Genomic DNA, 25974 nt, shown 5'->3' with positions numbered 1-25974 from the left:
CTGTACAAAGAGGAATAGGACAGGACTTTGTCCCCAGGAGACTGTCAGAATGGAAGAAGGAAGTGGAGGTTGATGAGAAAACATAGAAGAGCCACGCTAGGATCCCTGCACAGGGCAACAAGGTAGGAGGATGACAAAGGAGGGGGAAGGGAACTCCCTAAAACCAAACTCATTGCCGTCAAGTTGATTCCAACTCACAGCATGTAGGACAGAGTAGAACTGCCCCATAGGGTTTCCAAGGATGTAATCTTTACAGAAGCAGAACGCCACATCTTCCTTCAGTGCAGTGGCTGGTGGGCTCATACCACCGAAATTTCAGTTAGCAGCCAAGTGCTTAACCACTGTGCCAACACAGGGCTCCAGAGGAAGGGTAGGGGATTAGAAAATACTCATAGAAAAAGTGGATGGAGGAGAGACCAACTTTCTTATCTCAAATTTCTGTGTTTGTCTTAAACAACAGAGAAGGGCATTTGCTAAATAGTAATGAAAGAGTTAGAGCTAGCTAGTAAAATTTTTTTTTTTTTTTTTTAGTATTGGAGATAAATGAATAAACATGTGATCTGAATAGAGGTATACCCCTAAAAAGGAGCCCTGGTGGCACAGTGGTTAAGTGCTCAGCTGCTAACTGAAAGGTCGGCTGTTCGAACCCACCAGCCACTGCAAGGGAGAAAGACTTAGCAGCCTACTTCCAGGAAGACTACAGCCTTGGAAACCCCACGGGGCATTTCTGCTCTGCCCTGTAAGGTCACTATGAGTTGGAATCAACTCGACAGGAACGGGTATACTCCTAAAACTAACTCACAGGCATGTTGAAAAGCTTGGCACACTTGCCACAATGTGGGTTGAAAGCTGGGCTCCTCCTTTGTTTTGGGCCAAATTTTTCTAATAGGTAATTTGTTTGCCACAGGTGAAATATAAGCTTTATTGCAGTTCTTTCCAAAGGCAGATTGCCAAGAAAAGATGGCACCTCTGAAAAGCTAAGTAATTCTATAACCCGTGTGGCACAGCACTGGAGCATTTATAACTTGAAACGGTATTTCTCTGGCATTAAAAAAGCTTTTTAAAAAGGTCCCAGCGGAGGTGGGGTTATCATGGATTGAACAAAGCTTAAGCCTCAGGGCCCCTTACTTCCATAGAACCCTTCCAAGGTCCTAGTAGGGGCCCTAGCAATTTTCGTACTTATACTTTTGCACTTTTTTATTAGAGAGAATTTCCAAATTAGATAAGCTTCAGGCTGAACAAAACCTAGGTTCCAGGTGATTATAACCCAGTAAATCTCCTGAAAAGGAGCCGTGGTGCCTCAGTGGTTAAATGTGTGGCTGCTAACGGAAAGGACAGCAGTTCAAACCCACCAGCGCTCTGCGGGCGAAAGATGTGGCGGTCTGCGTCTGTAAAGATGCCAGCCTTGGAAACCCTATGGGGCAGTTCTGCTCTGTCCTGTAGGGTCACTGTGAGTTGGAATGAACTTGACAGCAGCAGAAGCAACAGCAGCATCAGCAGGTCTCCTGAGCGAAGCCTCTATGTCGTTACAAACCCCAGCTGAACACCTTAGAAGTGTAAAGAGTCAGTCTTCTCTGAGTCTGAAATCCTCCTCAAAGACGTGCCGAGACCTCATTAGTTAAGCAGCGCTCTTTGAATAGTAGCAGTAATCATATCTCTTTCAGATGAAATCAGGGATGAAATACATTGTGGAAAACAAGCAGGGGTGGATAATCCTAAATGTTAAGTCTACCTTTTATTTCTGACTTTAAAGTGTTTCTCCTTTATTCACCTACACAGGTCCAGACTGGTGGCTAACTAAAAAAAAAAAAAATTCTTTTAGTCGAGTTTATTGGTTCTAACCATACAAGCTCCATGATTTTAAACACGGATGGCTTCTACAACATAGAGAGGCTATACCTTATTCAGATAGAACACGTTCACATGCTGACTTGTCTGTGACACACCAAGGTTGTGCCAAGAACTTAAGCACCAAGATCGAATAAGATGAAAAAAAAAATCCAAGCCTAATTCCTATTGAATTATTTGCCCCACTACTGACAATATCAATGAGGTAGGTGAGGCCACACTCTGAAGGCCAGTTGAGCTTCATCACAGAGATGCCCTACCGCTCCCCCAGTCAACTAGCATCGGTTCCCTTTAGATAGAGGTAGACACACAAAAGATAACACACTTCGGGATGTTGTCATCACTTTTTGGTGTGCACTGGAAACCTGGCAGCTTCTTCTTAGAAAGGCATGAACATTAAAGATGAAAAGAAACCACTTGGGTCTGTTCTTTGGAGTAATTTAGGGTAGCTATTTAATTTGTAATGGTTCAAAAGTGTTGAGACCATCACACCCAGCAAGTATTACACTTGTCTTTTTCCATCTTCATCTTCTTCTTCCCACCCAAGCTATCTTCTTTTCTCTCTGAAGCTTAGTAATTCTTCCTCTGCCCCATGACATTTCTTTAAAATCTGTATTTGTTAGGTATTTCTTATTATGCTCCACACACTACAGTAAGTAATTTTACTTATTATACCAAGTAAGATGGCATGCATAATGCTCTTACCATCATGCGTGGCACACAGGAAATGCTCAATGCATGTTAGCTCATGATGGATCTCATTTTCGTTTTCTCAGTAAGTCTTCTGATATAGATATTATTATCCCCATTTTACAGATGAGGAAATTGAAACTCAGAGATGTTGGGTAGCTTGCATGGGTACACACTGTTAATAAGTGGGCTGAGCCACTGAGGAGATTCACAGCAATTCTCTATGCAGCTCTCCATTCCTTGTAATGTGAGTGTATGAGGGCAGTTTGACTTTTTGTGCATTGTGTCTTGAAGTTGCTTTCTTACTTGGATAGGACCGTTAGAGCAGAGAGCTTCATTTTCCTATGAAACCCCCATGGAACCCCTCTCCATGCCATCCCGGGGTAGTCCTAGGATTTCTGCTTACTGGCCAGTGCAGATATGACATCGTTACCTCTGAGCACCTACTCTGTGCCCAGCCCATGCTAGGTGCTTTACACATGCGCTTTCATTTAATCTTCAAACTACCTTGTGTGAGAAATGGTGCTACATAAGGCTCAGAGAAGTGAATTACTCAAGTCGCTTCACCAGAAGGTGGCAGAGTCAGAATTCAAACCCAGCTCTGCCTGATTCCAGGGCCCTTGCTTCTTCCACTATTCCTCTCTGCTTCTTTGTACACCCAGTCGGAGAATCTTCTTCCAGGCTTTTCTCCAAACTTCGATTCAAGGATAGGCTAACCATTTCAGGTTCTTTAGGCTTTGCCCCTGAGAAAGTCTCTGTGTTGTCATCAGAGGTCTTGTATTGAGGAGCTTCACGTGGGCAGTCATGTTCTCACGGCTCATGGATCTATGTAGATGAGTAAAGGAAAGGGGTCACTCCATCCCCAAGTACTTTCAGACATATCAGAACAGGGTCTACGTCACTCTGCTTATTTTTTTGATTACCTTCCTCCAAGGAACCAATTTTCTCCTGCCTGCCTTGAAATTCTAGAATAATTTGGGAGTTTGTCCTATTTTAAATTTATTTTCACTGCCTGCTTTGGACATTTTTTCAGCTAAAGCTGGTGGGATTTCAGGACACTCAGGACAGTGATGACAGGCTTCAGTCCTCAATTCTTCTCTGTGTCTTCAGTTAATAGAAAGGACACATAGCCCATCTGTCTGGACCTGTGTAGAAAAATTGGGAGAAAAAAACATAAGAGGTAGGAAATGTTCCCTTATGTTGTGAGCCCCCTTTCAGCTGTCCCGTTGTTCTATAGCAAAACGCTTATGCAAAATATGTGTTTTCTACCAAAGACATAAGGGAATGATTAGTCCAAATGACTAATGGACCATGAGTACTACAGCCTTCCCCAGAGTCCAGCACCTCTACATGGTGCCTGGGTACCACCACCAACTGCTCTGACAGGGTTCATGATAAAGGGTTGCAGACAGGGCTGGGGAAAAATGTGGAACAAAATTCTAACTCACACACACACACACACAAACAGACTTACTGGTCTGATAGAGACTGAAGAAATCCCAAGAGTATGGCTCCTGGATACCCTTTTAGCTCAGTAACGAAGTCAGTCCTGAGGTTCACCCTTCAGCCAAAGATTAGACAAGGCCCATAAAGCAAAATGAGACTAAATGGGCACACCAGCCCAGGGGCAAGGACAAGAAGGCAGGAGGGGACAGGAAAGCTGGTAATAGGGAACCCAGGGTCAAGAATGGGAAAGTGTTGATCTGTCATGGGGTTGGCAACCAGTGTTCACAAAACAATATGTGTTTTAATTGTTTAATGAGAAGCTAGTTTGTTCCATAACCCTTCATCTAAAGTACAATAAAAATAAATAAAATTAAAAAAAAGAAAAAAATCTGTATACATATATCTGTATGTATGTATGTATACACACCAAAATCTTTGATAAATAATTATTAAATATTAAAAGTAAATTTTATTGGAAATGTATCGCCTAAAAAATATATTTGTGTTTTCTTCTTCTAATAAGATACACTTTAAAAACTAATTTAGAACAATATTTCTTAAACTTTGACTTTGGGATAGACTCTGAGCTAAAAGTATTGCCGCATTTTTCTCCCACAAAGATAAGCCCATGAATGTCAATTATGCAATAGGCTAGGAGTCAGGAGTTCTCGTCTCTGAACTCTTTAACTAGCTAGCTGCGGGACCCTAAATAACCTATTCTCCAAACCCACTGCACCTTAGTTCATCTATGAAATGAAGGGATTGAACCAGAAATGGAAATGATCTCTAGTGCATTGTCCACTGTAATTCTGTAAAACCGTTAGCATCATTTAGTTTGTCCAAAAGACTTACAGAGTCCCCCAAACTTCAGCTGGTAAGTCATTTCTCTCAATCAACCACAAGCTTGGTGAAGGAAAGCGTGCTCTAAAGACAGGAGCAGGAAATAGGATAATACTGTCCCCATATTTTGATTTCATTAGGGACAAATTCGAGAATCCTAATGTCAGTTGGAGAACGGCTGTTTAGTTAAGAGGAAATACTAAGCTGATGGCTGTGAGGTCATGGATGATCTGTTAGGAAAGATCAGAGGCTGGGCGGGACCACAGTAGTAGGTTATGGACAGAGTGGGAGGGAAATGTAGAACAAAATTCAAACTCATAAATAAGACCAGACTTACTGGCCTGATAGAGACCGGTGGATCCCCTGAGAGTTTGGCCCTTAGACACCCTTCAAACTTGGAACTGAAATCACTCCCAGAGATCATATTAACAGCCATACGGTAGAAAGGCCTGTAAAATAAACAATAACACCAGTGAAGAATGTACACCTCAGAACAATCAACTACATGAGACCTAAAGGGCAGCATTTGCCCAAAAGCAAAGTTCAGAAGGATGGTAGGGGCAGGAAAGCTGGGTGAATGGACATGGGAACCCAGGAAGAAGGGAGAGAGTGCTGACACATTCAGGGGTTTGCAACCAATGTCATGAAACAAGCTGTGTAGAAACTGTTGAATGAGAAACTAATTTGCTCTGTAAACTCTCACCTAAATGAAAATAATGTGTTCAAAAAAAAAAAAAGGAAGGAAAGAGCAGATGTTTGGAGAACTGAGGTAATTTGGAAAGAAGAATGCAAAACTTTGCTACATTGTGTTGGCTATATATTGCTTTTAGGTGCCCTGGGGATGCAATGTTTAAGAACTCGGCTGCTAAACGAAAGGTCAGTGGTTCAAACCCTCCATCTGCTCCTTGGGAGAATGTTGTGGCAATCTGTTTCCGTAAAGAAGCAGATCAAATACTTTGGACACCATATTGGACATTTCTACTCTGTCCTATAGGATTGCTATGAGTTAGAATCTACTCCACAACAATCGGTTTTATACATATATATATATATATAACCCAGAAACCCAGTGCTGTCGAGTCGATTCCGACTCACAGCGACCCTATAGGATAGAGTAGAACTGCCCCATAGAGTTTCCAAGGAGCGCCTGGCAGATTCGAACTGCCGACCATTTGTATATTGCCTAATTGGCATTCTTAATGGCTGGGGGAAAAGTAGGCAGGGAGAGATGGCAGAGGTGGCTGGGCTCACTTGCATAGAGCCCATCAGTGAACTTAAAGGTTTTAAAAAAAAAAGAAAAGGAGCCCTTGTTGAGAAACCGTGCTCAACCAGACATGTGACACTCACATTCTTTCCCTTCATAACGTCTTACTGAGTATTAGCTACTGTTTTAAATCAAACTCATTAATAGTACTAAAATAATCTGGAAGAATGCACTAGACTAGAAAGACTAGGGGAGATCACAAGGCAAGAACAAGCTACGTGGCTCCCAGACACACCACTTACTAACTCTGACTTTAAGTAAGGAAGAGTCTTCATTCCCCTTTTCTGCATCTACCAACACATCTGATCTCTGAAAACTGGCACTCTGTGTAGTACAAGATGGCTCTTTTTTTCAAGGAGATATAATTTGCCTACCATAAAATTCACCATTTTAAAGTGTACAATTCAGGGTATATTCACAAAATTGTATAACCATCAATACTATCTAATTCTGGAATACTTCATCACCCCAAAAAGAAATTCCATACCCTCCCTCCAACCTCTGGCAACCACTGTTCTACTTTCTGTCTCTATAGATTTGTCTATTGTGGACATTTTGTATAAATTGAATCATAAAATATATGGCATTTTATGTCCAGCTTCTCTCACTTAGTATAATGGGACAAAGTAGAACCGCCCTATAAGGTTTCCCAAGAATGGCTGGTGGATTCAGACTGCCAACCTGTTGCTGAGCAGCTGAGCTCTTAACCACAGTGCCACCAGGGCTCCATGTATCAGTACTTCTTTCCTTTTGATGGCCACATGACGTTCTACTGTATGGATATGCCACCTTTCGTTATCCCATTCATTAGTTACTAGTCATTTGGATTGTTTCCACGTTTTGGCTATTATGAACAATGCTGCTGTGAACATTTGTGTATAAGCTTCTGTGTGAACTACAGCTTTTAATTCCCTGGGGCACATACCAAGGCGTGGAATTGCTGAGTCATACTGTGACTCTGTGTTTACATGTTGAGGACCTGCCAACTTTTCCACTGTGATTGCCCTTTTTTACATTTTTACTACCAATGTATGAAGATTCCATTTTCTTGGCATCTTTGACAACTGTTGTTATCTTCTTTTTTTTAAATAGCTTAATTTTTTTGTTGTTGTTGATATTATCTGTCTTTAAAGCCATCCAAGGAAATGCAAAGTGGTACCTCATTGTGGTTTTGATTGGCATTTCCTTGATGGGTAAATGATATTGAGCATCTTTTCATCTGCTTATTGGCCATTTATAGATCTCTTTGGAGAAATGTCTATTCAAATCCTTTTCCCATATTTCAATTGTGTTATTTATCTTTTTATTGTTGAGTTGTAAGAGTTCTTTATATATTGTGGCTATAAAAACAAATAAACAAATCAAACCAGTTGCCTTCAAGTCAATTCCAACTCATAGCGACCCTATAGGACAGAGGAGAACCGCCCCATAGGGTTTCCAAGGAGCAGCTGGTGGATTCAAACAGCTGACCTTTTGGTTAGCAGCTGAGCTCCTAACCATTGTGACACCAGGGCTCCGTACTGTGGTTCTAGACCTTTATTCCCTGGATGGTGCAAATGGTTAATGCGCTTGGCTACAAACAAAAAGGTTGGAGGTTCAAGTCCACCCAGAGGCACATGGGAAGAAAGGCCTGATGATCTATGCCTGAAAAATCAGCTATGGAAGACCCTTTGGAGCCCAGTTCTACCCTGACATATATGAACATAGAAGAATGAAATATTTAGTCATGAGAGACAATTAGGGAAGAGAAACAGAAAGTGTAGTTCTCGTGAGGCTGTCCCCAATGAGTAGACGAAATTTGAAAAGGTATATATCTATATTTAATGCTCTCAAAATTAAAGTTAAAAGTAACCACTGTTTTCAACCCATTTTCTTCATACAGGTTAAACACAGGTTTTGGAGTCAGACAGGACTGAGTTCAAATCCTAGAACTGCATCTTACTAGCTTGGTGACCTAGGACTAGTCACATAATCTCTCTGTGCCTCAGTTTCCTCATCTGTAAAATGGGGTAATGATAATGTCTACCATATAAGAAGGTTATAGTGAGGATCGAATGTGAAACGCTGATCATTGTACCTGGAAGTTCTGTTGGTAATACATGTAATAATTATTATTTTATAATGTTCTGCAAAAGTACCCTAATGATTCTTGAATAGAAGTAACCTAAAGGCAGTTTCTTTTCTTTCTTTTTTTTTAAGAATTGAGAAAAAAATCTATTCCAGCATTTTGGACTAAATTTTTTTTTTTTTTTAATGAATCCATTCATTGATATGTAAGCAAAATGTTATTTATTTATTCAACATATTTACTAACCACCTGGTAAACATCAGGCACTATGCCAGGTACAGGGATGACACCAATGGCAGGTTGTGGTCCCTGCCCTCATGAAGCTGGCAGTCCAGGGGACTGACATGTAAAGGTGATGCCATCAGTGGAACAAGGGCTGTGATACAAGAATGTACCTGGAGTGTGTGACAGAACTATGGCTTCCCCAAGTTCCTCTTCTTAGATTTACTTTCTTCCCCTTTGGTTCCAAGGCCAAAGGATTAGTCCTATTTTTTTTTTTTTTAATTGGGTGAATTAAACCATGGGATTTTTTGAAGTTCTAAACACTGAAATGAAAGCACCTTGAATCATGGAGGACACTGGAAATAGTATTTCCTATGGAACAAAGGCTTCCTCCCAGCATAGTCACTTCCAGGGTTTTCTGGCCGAATGAGTTTACAGGTTTCTTCCTGAAGTTCTTTGGTGTATTTTTTCTTTTTATCCACCTTTCTTTTCTCACTCTCTTTCTTTCCTTTCTCCACTTATCTTCTAATTCCCAGAGGAAGAGTGCTTTATGGATTCTAAGGGTGATTTATAGGTTAAGGCAGAAAATGATTTTTATTTTTTCACCTACAAGTTCCATACCAAAAAAAAAATGAGTATAAACGTTCATGGAAGTTATTGAAAATGCAGATAACTTTAATTCCATTGCATTTTTCCAGAGTTCTCAATCGTAATCCTCTGATAACCGTCGAAGATTCATATCTTTTTAAATTGCCAGCATTAAAGTATTTGTAAGTATTGCAACAATCTCATGGGTTATTAGATGATTTTGATTCTTCATTTTTACTTTCATCAAAGATTAAGTATTTTGCATTTAGGCTAAAAAGTCATCATTTTAATTTGGTTATTGAAAAAAGTTATTGGCGAAGAAAAGGATTAAGAAAGGATGTAAACTGGGCAAGGCAGTAACAGTGGAAGAGAGCAGTGTTGAAGAACACGTAAGGATATGGTATATGCAGATAAATGTAGAACTATCACTTATTCAAAAAAGCAAAGAGATTAAGGTGTACATTATAAAAAGAACAAGGAATCAGGAGAGGTTAATACAATCGGGGAATGAGAAGTGGGATAACGGTAAATGACTACAAGTCCTACTGTTCTGTGCTGACATCATCCATTTGATGATGCAAATAAAATTGAATTTCTTCCAGAAGAGCTTTCTGGAGCTATCTTCTATGGCAAGTAAACTAGAGCTAGCTTGTTTTACAGAGAAGTCAAAATTGAAGTAATTACCTGTCCTTCAGTATCTTTTGCAGTATAGAATTTTTGTCTTTGGGTTCATATCATGAATGTTTGGTCTTTCTCCTTCAGAGACATGGGAACAACACAAGTGTCACTTACAACAGTTGAGAACATCCTCATAATGACACTCAAGTTGGAAAAACTGTAAGTCGTTTTTCTTTTCTTAGATTTATTTTCACTTCAGATTTTTTTTTTTTAGCTTCATTTTATTATTTTAAAGTCAGTTTATTGAGGCAAACTACATGTAACCCAATTCACGCTTTTTAAGTGTACACTTCAAGGAGTTTTGACAAATATATAGTTACATAACCACTACCACAATCAAGATTAGAATATTTCTGTCACCCCAAAAGCCCCTTTGTGCCCCTTTGCCATCAATCCCTTCTTGCCACCACCAGCCCCTGGCAACCACCTACATCTCGTTCCTATCACTGTTGTTTTGCCTTTTGGAAAACGTCTTATAAATGTATTCATATAGTATGGAACCTTTAATGTTTGGCTTCTTTCACTTAGCGTAATCCTTCTGAGATTTGTCTGTGGTGTTGCATCTTTCAGTAGTTCACTCCTTTGTTTTGCTGAGTAGTATTCCAGTTGTACGGATGTATCACAGTTTGTTCATCCATTCATCAGTTGACGGACAGCTGGGTTGTTTCCACCTTTGGCTATTGTGAACAAAGCTGCTGAACACACTTGCAGGTCTTTGTGTAAACACAGGATTTCATTTCTTCGCGGTAAATACCTAGGAGAGCGATAGCTATATCACATGCTAAGGGCATGTTTAGCTGTATAGGAAACTGCTAAACTGTTTTCCAAAGTGGCTGACCATTTTGCTTTCCCACCAGCAGTGGATGAGAGTTACTATTGCTCTGTATTTTACCTGATACGTATATTTCGGACTTTGAAAAAGTTTTCACCTTTTCTGTACATTTGCAAATAAAAAGTTTTTACAAATAAGATTAAGAAAAAAGTAAAGGCAGCACAGTACAAATATATCGATACTGTCTATTAATGCTTGCACACTAGTAGTTGTGTAAAGTATCTCAGTGTGGTTTGAATTTGTATTTCTCTAATAGTCGATGATGGTGAGTGTCTATGTGCGTATTTGCCATTTGTATCTTCTTTAATGAAATGCTCACATCTGTTGGAATTTTGTACTGGATACTTATATTATTCAGTTGTAAAAGTGCTTTATATCTTCTGGATTATATATCCCCTCTCTCGAATGTGTGTTTTGTCAATATTTTCTCCCAGCCTGTGGCTGCCTTTTCATTCTCTTGAAAGTGTCTTTTGAAGAGCAGAAGTTTTTAATTTTGATGAAGTCTAATTTAGCAATTTTTTTTTCTTTGTTATATGGCTTGTGCTTCTTTTCTGTCTTATCTGAGAAATGTTTGTATAACCCAAAGTCACAGAGATTTGCTCCTGTGCTTTTTTTTTCCGGAAGTTGTATAGTTGTGTAGCTCTTCCAATTAAGTCTATGATCCATTTTGAGTTAATACCATATCCACTGCCATCCTTACCCTCCTGTTGGACACCTCTATCCTCCCTCCTGTTTATTTACCATATTCAAGAGCAGCCATTGACCACCTGGTCCCCATCCAAGTGGCCAAGCCATATGCCCCAAGAACTCCTTCATGGAACTGGACAGCAGGTCTAACTGCTTCCATGTACTACTGTTCTCCTTGCCACAGGGCCAGAAGAACTGGTCTGTAACTGGCTACCATTATGGAACATTTTGATCAAGGAATCTGTAGGTGAATCATGGTGAAAAGGGGAAAAATTTGGAACAGAATTTTAAATTCTTACAGAATGCAAACCTGACCTCTTGAGACTGGAAGAACCCCAGAATCTATCACTCTCAGAAAATCTTCAAACCATGACCCAAAATTATTCCCTGAAGTTATTTTTAAACTAAACAACGGTTTAGCTACATCAGTAAAGAATGTTCACCATGAGTATAGCACTCTTTTAAAGAATTATCTGTATGTGATCAAGTTGACAACAGTAACTATAAAGCATAGATAAGAAGTATAGGGGGTGGTCAATCTAAGTCCATGGTGGTGAAACAATATGGGTAAAAAGGTGACACACTTGAAGAATGTAACCAGCGTTATTGCATTGTACATGTACAAATTGTTGAATGGGTGTCTGCTCTGCTATATAGATTTTCACCAAGTTAAAAAAAAAAAAAAAGAACTCCTTCATACACAGCCCTGTGGCCTTGGCCTGCTTCTACCTACTTAAGTAACCCCATTTACATTAGTTTAATTCTCCTTATTTCCGTTTACAGGATCTTACCTAGTCATATGGCATGCTGCCTGTGCCAGTTTAAAAGTACCATTGAAGTTGTCTGCAAGACAGTCAAGCTGCATTGTGACAGTGAATGTCTGATAAACAGCACACGTTGCAGTGAGTCCGAAATGCTTCATGATAAATTTTAGACTAGCAGTGTAAATGTTTTATTTTTATTCCTTCATTCATTCAGAGTCCCAGTGTAACTAGCTGGAAGAACTACTCCGTTGCTGAAAGTCAGATTCTCAGTTTGGTCAGTTAGTTAATAATGCTACTGATCCACATGCATAAAGGAACAAGAGAAAGGAAAGCAAAGGGGACGGGAATGACCTCAGTGGGCTGCATGCTCTGTACCCTGCTCTGTGCTTGGGTGTTACCCCAAAATGGTAACTTATTCAGGTAGCGTATTGTGGCTTGTAAACTGATTTCATATGGATTATGTCTCAAGTACGCCCTGCCTTAGGACACGTATAGATCCATTTTTGTTTGTTTTCTTTCTGCATTTTCAATTTCATAAAAGAGTACAGGCAATAATGCTTTATAAAGGTTGTATTTGAGGTCTCAGAGCTTCTGGTCCTATAATCAGAAGCTGCTACCCGGATCTCCTAATGGATGAGAGGGCGCTTCCATTCTTAGACCGTCCAACTCTAAACTTGCTCTGAATCTCAAGGTTTTCTATTCCCAAAACAAAAAAGCAGGTGCTTTGAAGTGTTTTTTTTTCTGTGTATTAGTTTATTGGCACTGACTTCATGAGTTCCACAATGTGATCATCTTCACACCCAGAGAGCCTGAATATGGGCCTCTAACTGTGATCTGGAACAAATAATAAACAATACCACTTTGCTGTTATTGTTAGGCGCTGTTGAGTCGGTTCTGACTCATATCAACTCTACGTACAACAGAACAAAGCACTGCCCAGTCCTACATCATCCCCATAATCATTGCAATGTTTGAGCCGGTTGTTGCATTCATTACATCAATCCATCTCATTGAAGGTCTTCCTTTTTTTCCCTGACCCTCTACTTTACAACATATAATGTCCTTCTTCAAGGACTGGTCCCTGCTGGTAACATATGCAGAGTATATGGGACAAAGTCTCACAATCCTCCCTTCTAGTGATCATTCTGACTATACTTCTTCCAAGACAGTTTTGTTCATTCTTCTGGCAGTCTGTGGTACGTTCAATATTCTTCAGCGACACCATCATTCAAAGGTGTTGATTCTTCTTCAGTCTTCCTCATTCATTGTCCACCCTTTGCATGCATATTAGGCGATTGAAAATACTGTGGCTTGGGTCAGGTGTACCTTAGACCTCAAGGTGACATTTTGCTTTTGAACACTTTAAAGATGTCTTTTGCAGTAGATTCTCCCAATGAAATGCATCATTTGCTTTCTTGACTGCCCCTTCCATGGCCATTTATTGTGGATCCAAGTAAAATGAAGTCCTTGACAATGTCTATCTTTTCCTATTTATCATGATGTTGCTTATTGGTCGAGTTGTGAGGATTTTTGTTTTCTTATGTTGAGGTGCAATCCATACTGGAGGCTGTGGTCTTTAATCTTCATCAGTAAGTGCTTCAAATCCTCTTCACTTTAGCAAGCAAAATTGTATCATCTCCATATTGCAGGTTGTTAATAAGGCTTCCACTGATCATGATGCTGCATTCTTCTTCATATAGTTCAGCTTATCTGATTATTTGCTCAGCATACCGATTGAATAAGTATGGTGAAAGGATACAACCCTGACCCACACCTTACCTGATTTTAAACCATGCAGTATCCCTTTGTTCTGTTCAAACAACTGCCTCTTGGTTTATGTACAGGTTCTGCATGAGCACAATTAAGTGCTGTCCGTTGGTCATACTGTGGTGGCTTGTGTTGCTGTGATGCTGGAAGCCATGTCACCAGTCTTTCAAATACCAACAGGGTCACCTATTGTGGACAGATTTCAGTAGACCTTCCAGACTAAGACAAACTGGGAAGAAGGACCTGGCGATGTACTTCTGGAAAAAATGGCCAGTGAAAAACCTTATGAAGAGCAGCAAAGCACTGTCTGATATAGTGCTGAAAGATGAGCTGCTCAGGTTGGAAGGCATTCAAAATATGACCGGGGAAGAGCTGCCTACTTTACTTTAAAGTAGAGTCAACCTTAATGATATGGATGGAGTAAAGCTTTTGGGACCTTCATCTGCTAATGTGCCATTACTCAAAATGAGAAGAAACAGCTGCAAACACCCATTAATAATCATAAATGTGGAATGTATGAAGTACAAATCAAAATTGAGAGTTGTCAAAAAATGAAATGGAACACTTAAAGATCAATATTGTAGGCATTGGTAACCTGAAGTGGACTGGTATTGGTCATTTTGAATTGGACAATCATATGGTCTACTATGCCAGGAATGACAAATTGAAGAGGAACAGTGTCACATTCATCATTAAAAAGAACATTGCAAGATCTATCCTGAAATAGAACCCTGTCAGTAATAGGATAATATCCATGTGCCTACAAGGAAGACCAGTTAATAAGACTATTACTCAATTTACACACCAACCACTAATGCCAAAGATGAAGATTTTTACTAACTTCTGCATTCTGAAATTGATCAAACATGCAATCAAGTTACATTGATAATTACTGGTGATTGGAATGCGAAAGTTGGAAACAAAGAAGAAGGATCAGTAATTGGAAAATATGGCCTTCTATGATAGAAATGACACCGGACATCACGTGGTAGAATTTCTCAAGACCAACAACTTATCCATTGGAAATACCTTTTTCAACAATGTAAATAGTGACTATACATGAGGACCTTGCCAGATGGAATATACAGGAACCAAATCAACTACACTTGTGGAGAGAGACCATGGAGAAGCTCAATATCAGCAGACAGAACAAGACCAGAGGCCAACTGTGGAACAGACCATCAATTGCTCATATGCAAGTCCAAGTTGAAGCTGAACAAAATTAATAGAAGCCCATGATAGCCAAAGTACAACCTTGAGTATATCCCACCTGAATTTAGAGACCATCTCAAGAATAGATTTGATGCAATGAATGCTAATAACCGAAGACCAGACAAGTTGTGGGATGACTTCAAGGACATCATACGCGAAGAAAGCTAAAAGGTCATTAAGAAAAACAGAAGAGAAAAAAGACACTTTGCTACTTATATAAAAACAGCACTGCTTGCTTTTCAAAACATTTCTGTTATTCCTTTCCTCCCCAGAGGTGGGCAGAAGAGGCACTGTTAATCTTTTACAGATGAGGAAAAACAAGGTTAGAGGTGTTAGTACGATAGCCCGGTGCCCAGGTGTCCTGTCCCCAGTTCTGAGCTCTCCACAAGCCCATAATCCCCCTTTCCCATGATCTTCTAGTCCTCCTTTGACTCTCCCTACCACCAAAAATACTTTTAATTCTTGTGGAAAAGAAACACAAGTGCACAATGGTACATTTGACCTTCATGCAGTCAGAAGCTTTGGGTGGTTCCTCAAGTAAAGTATTAGACATGAAATACAATGAAAGGAAAGTAGTCATCTGACAAAAGTTGCTTTTTCTCTTTTAGCGTGTAGGACGTTTATCCAGAAATTTCTGTGATCCCATACATTTATTACACTTTACAGCTAGGCATGCAGCACACCATGGTGCCCGGCTACCATTACTGAACATTTTGATCAAAGATTCAATAGAACAATCCTGATGAAAAGGGGAAAAGTGCAGAACAGAATTTCAAATTCTAATGGATACCAGCCTTTCTGGAGCCATTGAGGCCAGCTGAACCCCTGGAACTATTGCCCCCAGATTATCTTTAAACCTTAAACCAAAAAAATACCCTGAAGTCTTCTTGAAACCAAACAATGGTTTAGCCTAACTGGTAAAGAATATCCGCTTTGAGCATGTGCTCTTTTAAGAACTATCTATATGGGATCAAATTGACAACAGCAATTTGGAAGATTAGATAGGAAATTTAGGAGGCAGTGCGTTTATGTTAGTAGGAGAGAAACAATTCAGGAAAGGAGGATGACAATGGTTGCACAACTTGAAGAATGTAATCAGTGCCACTGAATTGTTCATGTAGAAATTGTTGAATTGGTGTTTGTTCTGCTGTGTATACTATCAACAACAACAAAATAAAATAAAATTTTTAAATGTCTTAGCAGACTCGAGGGGAGAAAAATTTCTTAACCTATTATACCCCAGATCTCTGCCCAGTTTCAAAAACAAACCAGGTGGACATAGTGGACACAGTCTGTACAGAGCCTTCTGTTATGGGGACTAGGATATATGGCAGAAGGGACCCAGGGAAGCAGTTGGGCAGGTGGGTGGAGAAGGGCGTGTCCAGATGAGGAGCTGTGAGCAGTGGGATTTGGAGGCTCAACTTTAACACCTGTGTCCCTGTTTCCCTCAGAGGTCTGTCTTTCAAGGTAGTCACCTGTGATGGCAACAAGAATGTGAACACACGGAAAAGGTGGAGAGAGGAAGCTTTGCCCTCTCTCTCTGCATCTGAGGCAGGACAGTATATGGCATATGAATATGAGGAGAAATTACAGATGGATCTACCTGAGTGGGGGAATCTTTGTCTTCCAGCCTTGGGTTTATTAAGTCTGGACAGTTGACCTTTGGGGACCAAAAGAATATTCCTAAATATAACTGTTACAGGGAAAGGCTTCCCGGCTCAGGACTAAGACCTGCCTAGGTTCTTACTTTCTTCTGACCAAGAACAACAAGGAGAGGCTCAGAGGTTCCACAAAAACAAAAGCTCATCAGGGACAGAGAGAAAGTAAAAGGCTCGGGAGGGAGAGAGGGAGAGGGGTTTCCACCTACGCTAGCCTCCAGTCTCTCACTGAACAAAAGATTTTTTAGTGTTTTTTAAGTTTTTAGGTGGGAAAAAGGCATTGTCTTTATTCATTAGGTTTCTAGGAGAAGGGGAGGGATTGTGGAAATTACATGCGTGCGCAATTAGAATTCAAGATGGACTTCCTTGCAGAGGTTGCTGGAACCAAGATGGAGTCTGTCACAAGGCTGCCGGGATGTCAAACAGGACTTATTCTGGAATGTTGTGCATGCATGATGCCTCTGTATCTTGGTTTCAGCCCTGGCAAGGGGTCCCCGTTCATGTCTGTCTCATGTGAAAGGTCATTCATAGGCCACGTTGATTTTTACTGCACACGCTCTGCACCTGGTGAGGCCTTGAAAAACAACTCAGAAGGATTATTGGTAATTTACAGCTGGCCAAGCACACAGGGCCTTGAAATATAGCCCCTTATCTTGTCTAAGCACCTAGTTTGTTAATCACATGTAGTTTTCGGGTGCCAGCAACAAAAGTTATATGGTGGCCTGCACTTAGGTTTAGATTCAGAGACTATTTAATTATAGCTGGTTAAGCACACAGGGCCTTGAAATGTAGCTCTTATTTAATTCAGCCACCCAGTCTCTTTCCTGTCTCACTTCCCCCCGGGAGACCTTAAAGCCATAAATCTTTATGGGAATATGGATGGAGGTCTCTGGTTCTGTAACTTCTTCATGCTGAACCGGGGCTTTGTTCCTGCCTAGCCGAGTAAAAGTCTCTCGCTACCTGTTCTAATGATATATATATATATATATATATATATATATATATATATATATATATATATATATATATGAGGGCTGGAACGCTCTTATCTGGGTATAGGTTGGAATCTCTGCATTATCATTAGCTTGACCTAAAATTGTTGAAGTCGTGAGGAGATAAACTTTACAAGGAGACTAAAAAGTCATGGTCTAAAAATTAATAATAAAAGTATAGCTACTGTAGGTCCCAGTAAAGGTAAAAACCTAAGTGAGCGAGGGCAGGTATCCCTTGATCTGGGCCCAGGTGTCCCCTGCCAAAGTCTTCAGAACATCGCGAAGCCATGCTGCATGTTCTAACAACCTTTTTTCCCTCAATTTCACTTCCCCAGAAGAACAGATGTACATGCAGTAAGGGGTATTAGATAAAGCACAAACTCTACCCTCTTCTGCTAATAAGTACTTCAGGGCTACTCTGTGATCCATCACTATGTTGGCCAAAGCGTCTAATGAGGTAGCAAGGCCTTTGAGTCCCTGCCCGGCATCTTCAGCTATCCCCTCCACTATAGAGGCTACATTCTGGATTGTGGAGGCATTACAAATAACACTCACTGTTATTCTTCCCAAGGCCGTTATCGGGCCGTCACTCCGAGAGTAATGAGGGTGAGGGGCTCTGGTTTCCCTCTGGAGACTTCACTCTTTTTCCTCGCCTATGTAGATACTTATCTATTGCTGGGAGGTGTCTTTTTTCATTTAAACAGGAACTTCAGGTCTTCTACTGGTTCACAGGTATAGTTTGGGAGCTCTTCAGGGACATCTCCGTCTTCTTCAGTAGCCTTCTCAGTCCTAACAGGGAAAGCTTTTACCTGTCCTATAAAACGGTCTTCATAAACTAGCAGAAACTTATAGTCTTGGCATGGAGGCATGACCGTAAAATCTACTTGCCAGTCTTCTCCTGAGTAGGTTCCTCTGTGTTGGACTTTCTTTACAAGCGGAGGGGGTATTAGGTACAACTGAGGATTTTTTTCTTTTCTTTTTTTGGCAGCTTTTAGAATTGAGCACCACTTGTTTAAAAAAAAAAAAAAAAAAATTTTTTTTTGTTTTGTTTTGTTTAACCACTTTATATGTTTTTTTTCACAAAGGCGTTTACTCAGCAAGTTCACTAATGCGTCCCTTCCATACTGGATGGCAGAGTGAAAGCACTTAACAATGTTCTATAGTCCAGACTCGGGAGCACGGAGAATTTTTTTATCATTGACTAGCTACCTACCTGGGCCTTCTTGGGTATACCTCCTTTTGGCCCCTTTTTCCTTTTCATTTTCAGCCAATATTGTCTGTACTTGATGAGGAGCTGATAGCTCAGTGGATTGTCCCAAGGACACTTGGATGCTTCTTTTCCTAGGAGGGCCCTAGCTTGAACCGCTTGAAGGCACCCTTGCCAGCCTTGAGCCACAGGGTCAAGCTGTTTTGAAAAGTAAGCTACTGGCCCAGTTATCGAACCAATTTCCTGAGTGAGCACCCCTTGTTTCTCATATACAAACAGTTTAAAGGGCTTTCTTAAACCTCTGAGCCCTAAGGTTGGTTTTTTTTTTTTGTTTTGTTTTGTTTTTTTAATTCTATCTTTAGTTTATTAGAAGCCTTCTGACATTCCGGGGTCTAATCTAAGGGAGCTCTTTTTCCCATTTTAAGGTCCTTATACAGAGGTCTTGCTATAAGGCCACAGTTAGGCATCTAGATTCGGCAAAACCTAGTCATCCCCAAGAAGCCCCTAAACTGCTTCCTGGTGGTAGGTGTCAGTAAAAACCAAAACCAAACCCGGTGCCGTCGAGTCGATTCTGACCCATAGCGACCCTATAGGACAGGGTAGAACTGCCCCATAGAGTTTCCAAGGAGTGCCTGGCAGATTTCAACTGCCGACCCTTTGGTTAGCAGCTATAGCACTTAACCACTACACTACCAGGGTTTCCAGGTGTCAGCAGGGCAGTGATAATCTTTCGAGCCAGCATCTGTTTCTCCGGGGTCAGTATAAAACTTAGGTGGTGTACCTGCTGTTCAGAGATTTGGGGCCTTTTCAGGGACACACGGTATCCCCATTCTCCCAAGAAGTGTAACACTAATATAGTAATTTTTTCTGAACTTTCTTTAGTTGAACTGGCTATTAATATATCATCTATATATTATAATATACTACCTGGAAACTGTAATTCTCTCAATTCTCTAGCCAGGGCATTTCTAAATAAGTGAGGATATTGTCTAAAACCTTGAGGTAAGCGAGTCTAGGTATACTGGGTGGTCTCTTGAGTAAGTAATGTTTTAACACTGGTCTTATTCCCTCTTGGGCTTTTGATTTTAGAGGGTATTGTCTCTTCCAGGGATAGGGTGTGTTGGGTCTCAGCTAGATTAACACAGGAGGCATGTTTTTAGTCAGACCGAGAGTTGGGATATCCCATACATCTGGATTTACCTATTTTAAAATTTTTTTGGGAGATGGGTTCTCAAGCTCAGGAGTCTTCTCTTTAGTTAACATGAGCAGCAGCCCTAAGCTCTAACTATTGTCTGTAGCTATAGTGAGTTCCCCCTTTTCTAAATATACTGTTTTACCCAGCTTAGTTAATAAATCCCTCCCTAAAAAAAATAAAAATAATAAAATTTTTTTTTTTTTTTAGCAAGGGAACTGGGCAGTCAGGGACATGCAAGGAAGAGTGGGATAGAGTTCTCCGGCCTACTTCACAGGAAAGGGGGAAAGTGAAATTCCTTACCTTAGGCTTTCCATCTACCCCAATGACAGTGCAGTCACGACCAGAGAGTGGGCCTGGATTTTGGGTGAGAACAGAGAAGGCAACTCCCATGTCTAGTAAAAATGTAATTTCCTTACCTCCCACATCGAGAGTAACCCAAGGCTTTGCAGCGGAAATAGTAATGGTCTTCTGGCCAGGAGCTGAGCAGACTTCTGGGCCTTGTCCATAGGGCACCTCTTCCTCTTCCTCTGAGAGGGACATCAACTGCTGTGGGCCTCCCTGAACTGGCCTCCAGGGGAAGTCAACTGGTCACCCTGTTTTAGGACACTCAGGACCCTCCACCTTTAAGTGGCCTCTCTTTTTGTAATACTTACATTGGTCTGGCTTGATGCTCACCGGCCGATGAAGAAATTCTCGTGGGGGTTTTGGTCTTCAGGATTTTGCAGGGTTGCTTCGAGGTGGGCTCTGAAGCGCTACTGCCAAAAATTGGGCCTTTTTCTTTCACTTTATCCTCTGTTGCCAGATCTCTGTTATTAAATACGTTAAAGGCTTCCTCAACCAGTTGTGAGAGTGGAGTCTGGGGCTCTGTCTCTATCTTTTGCAGTTTCCTTCTAATATCTGCTGCAGACTGGGTAATAAAATGCACAGTTAGCAAAGTGTTTTTTTCCACGCTCTCAGGGTCAGTGTTAGTATATTTCTTAAAAGCCCCAGTGAACCTGGTGAGAAAAACTGCTGGGTTCTCCTCTGCTATCTGAGTAATTTTTTTCACCCTATCATAATTAACAGGCTTGGCTATACACTATTTAATCCCGCTTTTTTTTTTTTTATACCACATGTAACTAAATGGCCTTTTTTTTTTTTTTTTTTACCATCTCCATTGTAATCTCAGTTCGGCTCTGTGTCAGAGAATGTTTCTCCCCTTAATCTGAAAATAACGGGTGCTGGTTGTGGGCGGTTAACATCGTCCGCCTGTTCTCTAGCCTTAGTCAGGATCCTAGTCGTTTCAGGGCTTCAGCAGCAACTATATTCTCTAAGGTCTCGGATTGTGTATTTATATAAATAAAATAACATTTATTTCTTAAGGCACAAACTCTTCTTTGAGAGAATAGGAAATCTAATATTATTTCAATTTGTAAAATCATAGCTCAAATTTCAGACACTTTTCTGGTTATGATATTTATAACTTTAAGTTTGTCAATAGGAACTTTCAATTCAAGAGTTACAGTATCTAAATTCACGAGTTAGTTAATTTAGGAGAAAAGAGGAATGTGGTTTCTTATCTCCAAAAAGTAGGACCTTAAAGCATTTCTTATTTCTAGAAAGAAAGACCTTAAACCACCAGCAGTATTCTCACATAAACCTGCAGTATCGTCCTGTCCGCTCCGCCTTACGTAGTTAACTTCTGTTCCGTGTGCTACGGGGTCAGCTGCAGTCTGTGAACCCACCAGCATCCGCGTAAGAGTTCTGGCAATTTTGATTGAGTCTAGTCACTGTCCCTTTTATAAGTCCAGTATAATCCACCTTTTTGTTGACATATTCTCTTCAAATATTTTCAGGAAATGAGCAAAGTAAAAACTTATCTGCAGATGACAAAACCTAATATGGTCATGATTAATTTATAAACATAATTCTTAATGGTGAGAGACCTGATAGAAATCAATTATAAGCACAGCGCAAAGGCCAAATAAAATCAGTTGAAAAAAACTATAGATAAAATTATTTTCAATAATAACCATTAAGCATATTTTTAAAGAACTTCAAATGTAACACATAATAACCTTGAGACATAATGTCATGTAGTCAGGATATACCAGAACATTCCAAAATTATCAAGTCTCTGAATACCTGAATAGAAATTCTTCATTTAATCCATTGGCTTTGACATTGCTAGATTCAAAAAACAAAGTTTCAACCAAGTTGGCAATCATTTGCTGCCTAATGTTAGGCAAAAACACAAGAGGAAATACTAACACATAAATTTTAACCCATAGAGAATCAGACTTTTCTCTTGATTTTAACATGTTCTATGTAATTTATATCATGTTAAATAAACATTTATAGCACTTTTTCTTTATAAAAAAATTTTCATGGCTTTCAGACTTGCCAGAAGTTTATCATAAGTTACCAAGAAACAATACTTTAGTTATTTAACCAGCGATCTTAAAATAAATAACCGTAGTGTGTGGTTTTGGGTTTTTTTTGTTTTTGTTTTTGCTTTTTCCTTAAAGCCACGTGGCTTGGTTTCTGACTCAGGAATCTTTTTCTAGTGACAGACTGAACCTTTGTCTTTGAAAAAAATTATACAAAGAAGAGATTAACTCCTTAATTCAGTAATCAAAGAAAATTTTGTTATTTTACAGCGAGAAACCTAATTCTTTGTTTTATATGTTAGTTAACATTAAAGCTCTTAAAAATCTCATAAATTAAACTTTAGTCAGACCGATAAAAGTTTTGAAAGGCAAATGATAACTAATTTCTTTCCCTCTTACAGTCCTGGAACTGCTACCTTTAATTTAAGGCAAAGTTATTTGGGAAACCATGATGGCATAGTGGTTAAGTGTTACAGCTGTTAGCCAAGAGGTCGGCAGTTCGAATCCACCAAACGCTCCTTGGAAACTCTATGGTGTAGTTCTGCTCTGTCCTATAGGGCCACTATGCATCAGGATCAACTCGACAGCAGTGGGTTTTTTTTGTTGTTGTTTGTTTGTTGGTATTATTATTGTTTTCTCTACACCAGCTGCACTGGTCTCTTTCTAAAGGGGTGCAGGGCTTTCTCCGCTCCTATGGCCTTGGTCTCCCTATTTTTCTTTGTTTCTTTGAGGGGTGGTCTTTAGCCTGCAAAGCAGCAGTTAAGAAGGCTGCCTGGCAATTTGGTCCGTAAATCTTTTCCTTATCTCAGTTAGAGTATACTTAGCAGACCAGTATCATTAGCTGAGAGATTTTTAACCCTATACTTTCTTCTTTTTCTGCAGCTTTCTTTTTCTTTTATTGATTATAAGAAAAGAATTGTCAGTGTTTGAGAATGCACCCTAGGGGAGAATCTCCTGGTTTGTTCTCTTGGTCTTTCAGTCTGTCCAATTAAGTGTTCCCAAGAGCCTAGCTTTTTATTTTTATGGATAGTTGATACCACTAGCTTTTTCTTTCAGTCCATAGGAATTTATTTGTCTCTCATGCTGCAGCCAAAAGCTTTCTCAGCTCTGGGAGAGAATCTTGTTTTTTTAATCTTAACACTCTGCCTGGAGTGTTCTCTGTATTGTGATTCAAATCCCAGTCTAGACTGAAAATCTCTTCTCCCCGTGCATCTCTTTTTTTAGCCTAATCAATACGTTCTCAGGAATCTCCATAAGTATTTTTTAATTTAACCCAAATTTCCTTTCACCAATTAATTTCTATGCATCACACATAAATGGCACATAAGACACAGAGACGACGCAGATGATCTTGCAATCTCAACCTCAGACAGCCCTGGTCACACAGAAAATTCACACATAAGATGAACAGACAAACAGAGCGCTTGGACCAGACAAGCCAGAAAGGGAGGGGGGAGACAAGGATGATTTTAGTGAGGTCTAACACATTATCTTTTTTAACACATTATCTAAATCTCCACTTCAATCTTCCATAAACCTCTTATCCCCAATACCAGATGGGGGTGTTACATCCACTCCCCAGAACCAGGGTACACGAACCAGAGACAGACAACATCCAGACACACAAAAATAATGGCCATCACATACTCATATGTCTGCCCCAAATCTAGAGTCACCAAGAGTCCCTCTTTGCGATCACAAATGTAATAATGGGACTGAACTGGTAGAAATACACTAACTGGGCAAAATGCCAGGGCTATCACCCACCAGCTGGCACTTAATCAAAGGAAAATAAAATGGAGAGGAAAGTAAGCTAGAGGAGAAGAGAGAGAAGAGAGAAAAAGCCAATTACCAGGTCTGCAGACTACACCAGTTTTCATGGATCTTGGAGTCAAGCCCCTCACCGTAAACAAACAGTACCAGGTCTGAATTACCAGGTCTCAGGCTTGATTAGCAGGTCTTGGATTTTGGGGCTGGCCTTCCTCACCACTGATGCCAAGTCTCAATCGAGGGGGAATACCAGGTCTACCAGGTCTTGGGGGTGACCCCCCCTCACTGCAGATGCCAAGTAATCAATCACTCCACTCATGAGACTCCCCAGATTGCACAGGTCCAGGCAGGCAGCTTTTCAACTCAACCTGGAAAGAATATCTATTAAGTATGCCTGACTTATCAGGTTTACCAGATCTTTGGGCCAAGCCCCTCACCATAAACGTCAGGTCAGGACTCTCAGGCTCAGGAAAAACAAACAGTCAGGTCAAGACAGACAACAATATCCTTTGTTCTTCTGGAAACCCAGATGAGAGAAGCAGGCACAGAAATCTACTCACCAGAGGGAGGGACACAGGACAGATGGTGTCCTGGGAGGTGCTTATCTGTCCATCAGGGTTTAGTAGGTCTCCTTATCTGTACCCAGACCCAGGTCTGAGGAAAACAATCATTCCTGCCACAGTCACCGAATTCTGTTACAGGGCAAGGCTTCCCAGCTTCGGACTAAGCCCTGCCTAGGTTCTTCCTTCTTCTGACCAAGAATGACCAGGAGCGGCTCAGAGGTTCCACTCAAACAAAGATTTATCAGGGACAGAGAGAAAGTAAAAGGCTCACGAGGAAGACAGGGAGAGGGGTTTCCACCTACGGTAGCCTCCAGTCTCTCACTGAACAAAAGATTTTTTAGGTCGTATAAAAGTTTTTAGGTGGGAAAAACGCATTGTCTTTATTCATTAGATGGGAGGAGATTTCTAGGAGAAGGGGAGGGATTATGAAAATCAAATGCACGCACAGTGAGAATTCAATCAAGATGGACTTCCTCGCAGAGGTTGCTGGAACCAAGATGGAGGGTGTCACAAAGCCTGCCGGATGTCGAACAGGACTTATTCTGGGATGTTGTGCATGCATGGCGCCTCTGTATCACGGTTTCAGACCTGACAAGTGGTCCCTGTTCATGTTTGTCTCCTGTGGAAGGTCATTCATAGGCCACGTCGATCTTTACAGCACATGCCCTGCACCTGGTGAGGCCTTGAAAAACAACTCAAAAGGATTATCCCTAATTTATAACTGGTCAAGCACACAGGGCCTTGAAATGTAGCCCCTTATCTTGTCTAAGCACCTAGTTTGTTAATCACATGTAGTTTGCAGGTGCCAGCAGCAAAAGCTATATGGTGGTCTGCACTTAGGTTTAGATTCAGAGATTATTTAATTGTAGCTGGCCAAGGGCACAGGACCTTGAATGTAGCCCTCATTTAATTCAGCCAGCCCAGTCTCTTCCCTGTCTCATAACCCATTGCTGTCGAGTCGATTCCAACTCATAATGACTCTATAGGACAGAGTAGAACTGCCCCACAGGGTTTCCAAAGCTATAAATATTTACAGAAGCAGACTGCCACATCTTTCTATCGTGGAGAGGCTGGGAGGTTTGAACTGCCAACCTTTTGGACAGCAGCTAACTGCTTAACCAATGTGTTACCAGAGCACCATAATCTAAATATAGTTACTATGTTTCACACTATGGAATGCTCTCAGTAGGTAGCCAATTTTTGAAGAGAACGAGGGTGGACATAGTGGACATATTCATAGTGGAACATTGTTGTCACTAGTCATAAACTTCAGTTTGGGTTTATTTTTCTCCTCTCTAAACGGCGCTCAAATCT

General features: G+C 40.5%; 1 protein-coding gene and 1 long non-coding RNA gene across 2 annotated transcripts in view; one reads left to right on the top strand and one right to left on the bottom strand.

The window, feature by feature from the left end:
* LOC126063114 (leucine-rich repeat-containing protein 37A2-like) overlaps positions 1–25974 on the top strand; it is a 309607-nt gene that overhangs the window by 46010 nt on the left and 237623 nt on the right. The window lies entirely within an intron of this gene.
* Positions 557–21806, bottom strand: LOC126063118 (uncharacterized). Its single transcript, XR_007514215.1, has 4 exons — positions 21598–21806; positions 20375–20865; positions 5162–5273; positions 557–4099 (listed from the first exon to the last, which is right to left on the bottom strand). It is a non-coding gene; the product is annotated as an uncharacterized LOC126063118 (long non-coding RNA).

The sequence above is a fragment of the Elephas maximus genome, chromosome 19, assembly GCF_024166365.1.
Source record: "Elephas maximus indicus isolate mEleMax1 chromosome 19, mEleMax1 primary haplotype, whole genome shotgun sequence".
Taxonomy (NCBI): Eukaryota; Metazoa; Chordata; class Mammalia; order Proboscidea; family Elephantidae; genus Elephas; species Elephas maximus.
The sequence above is the reverse complement of the archived record's forward strand: the minus strand, read 5'-3'. Positions and strand labels throughout refer to the sequence as shown.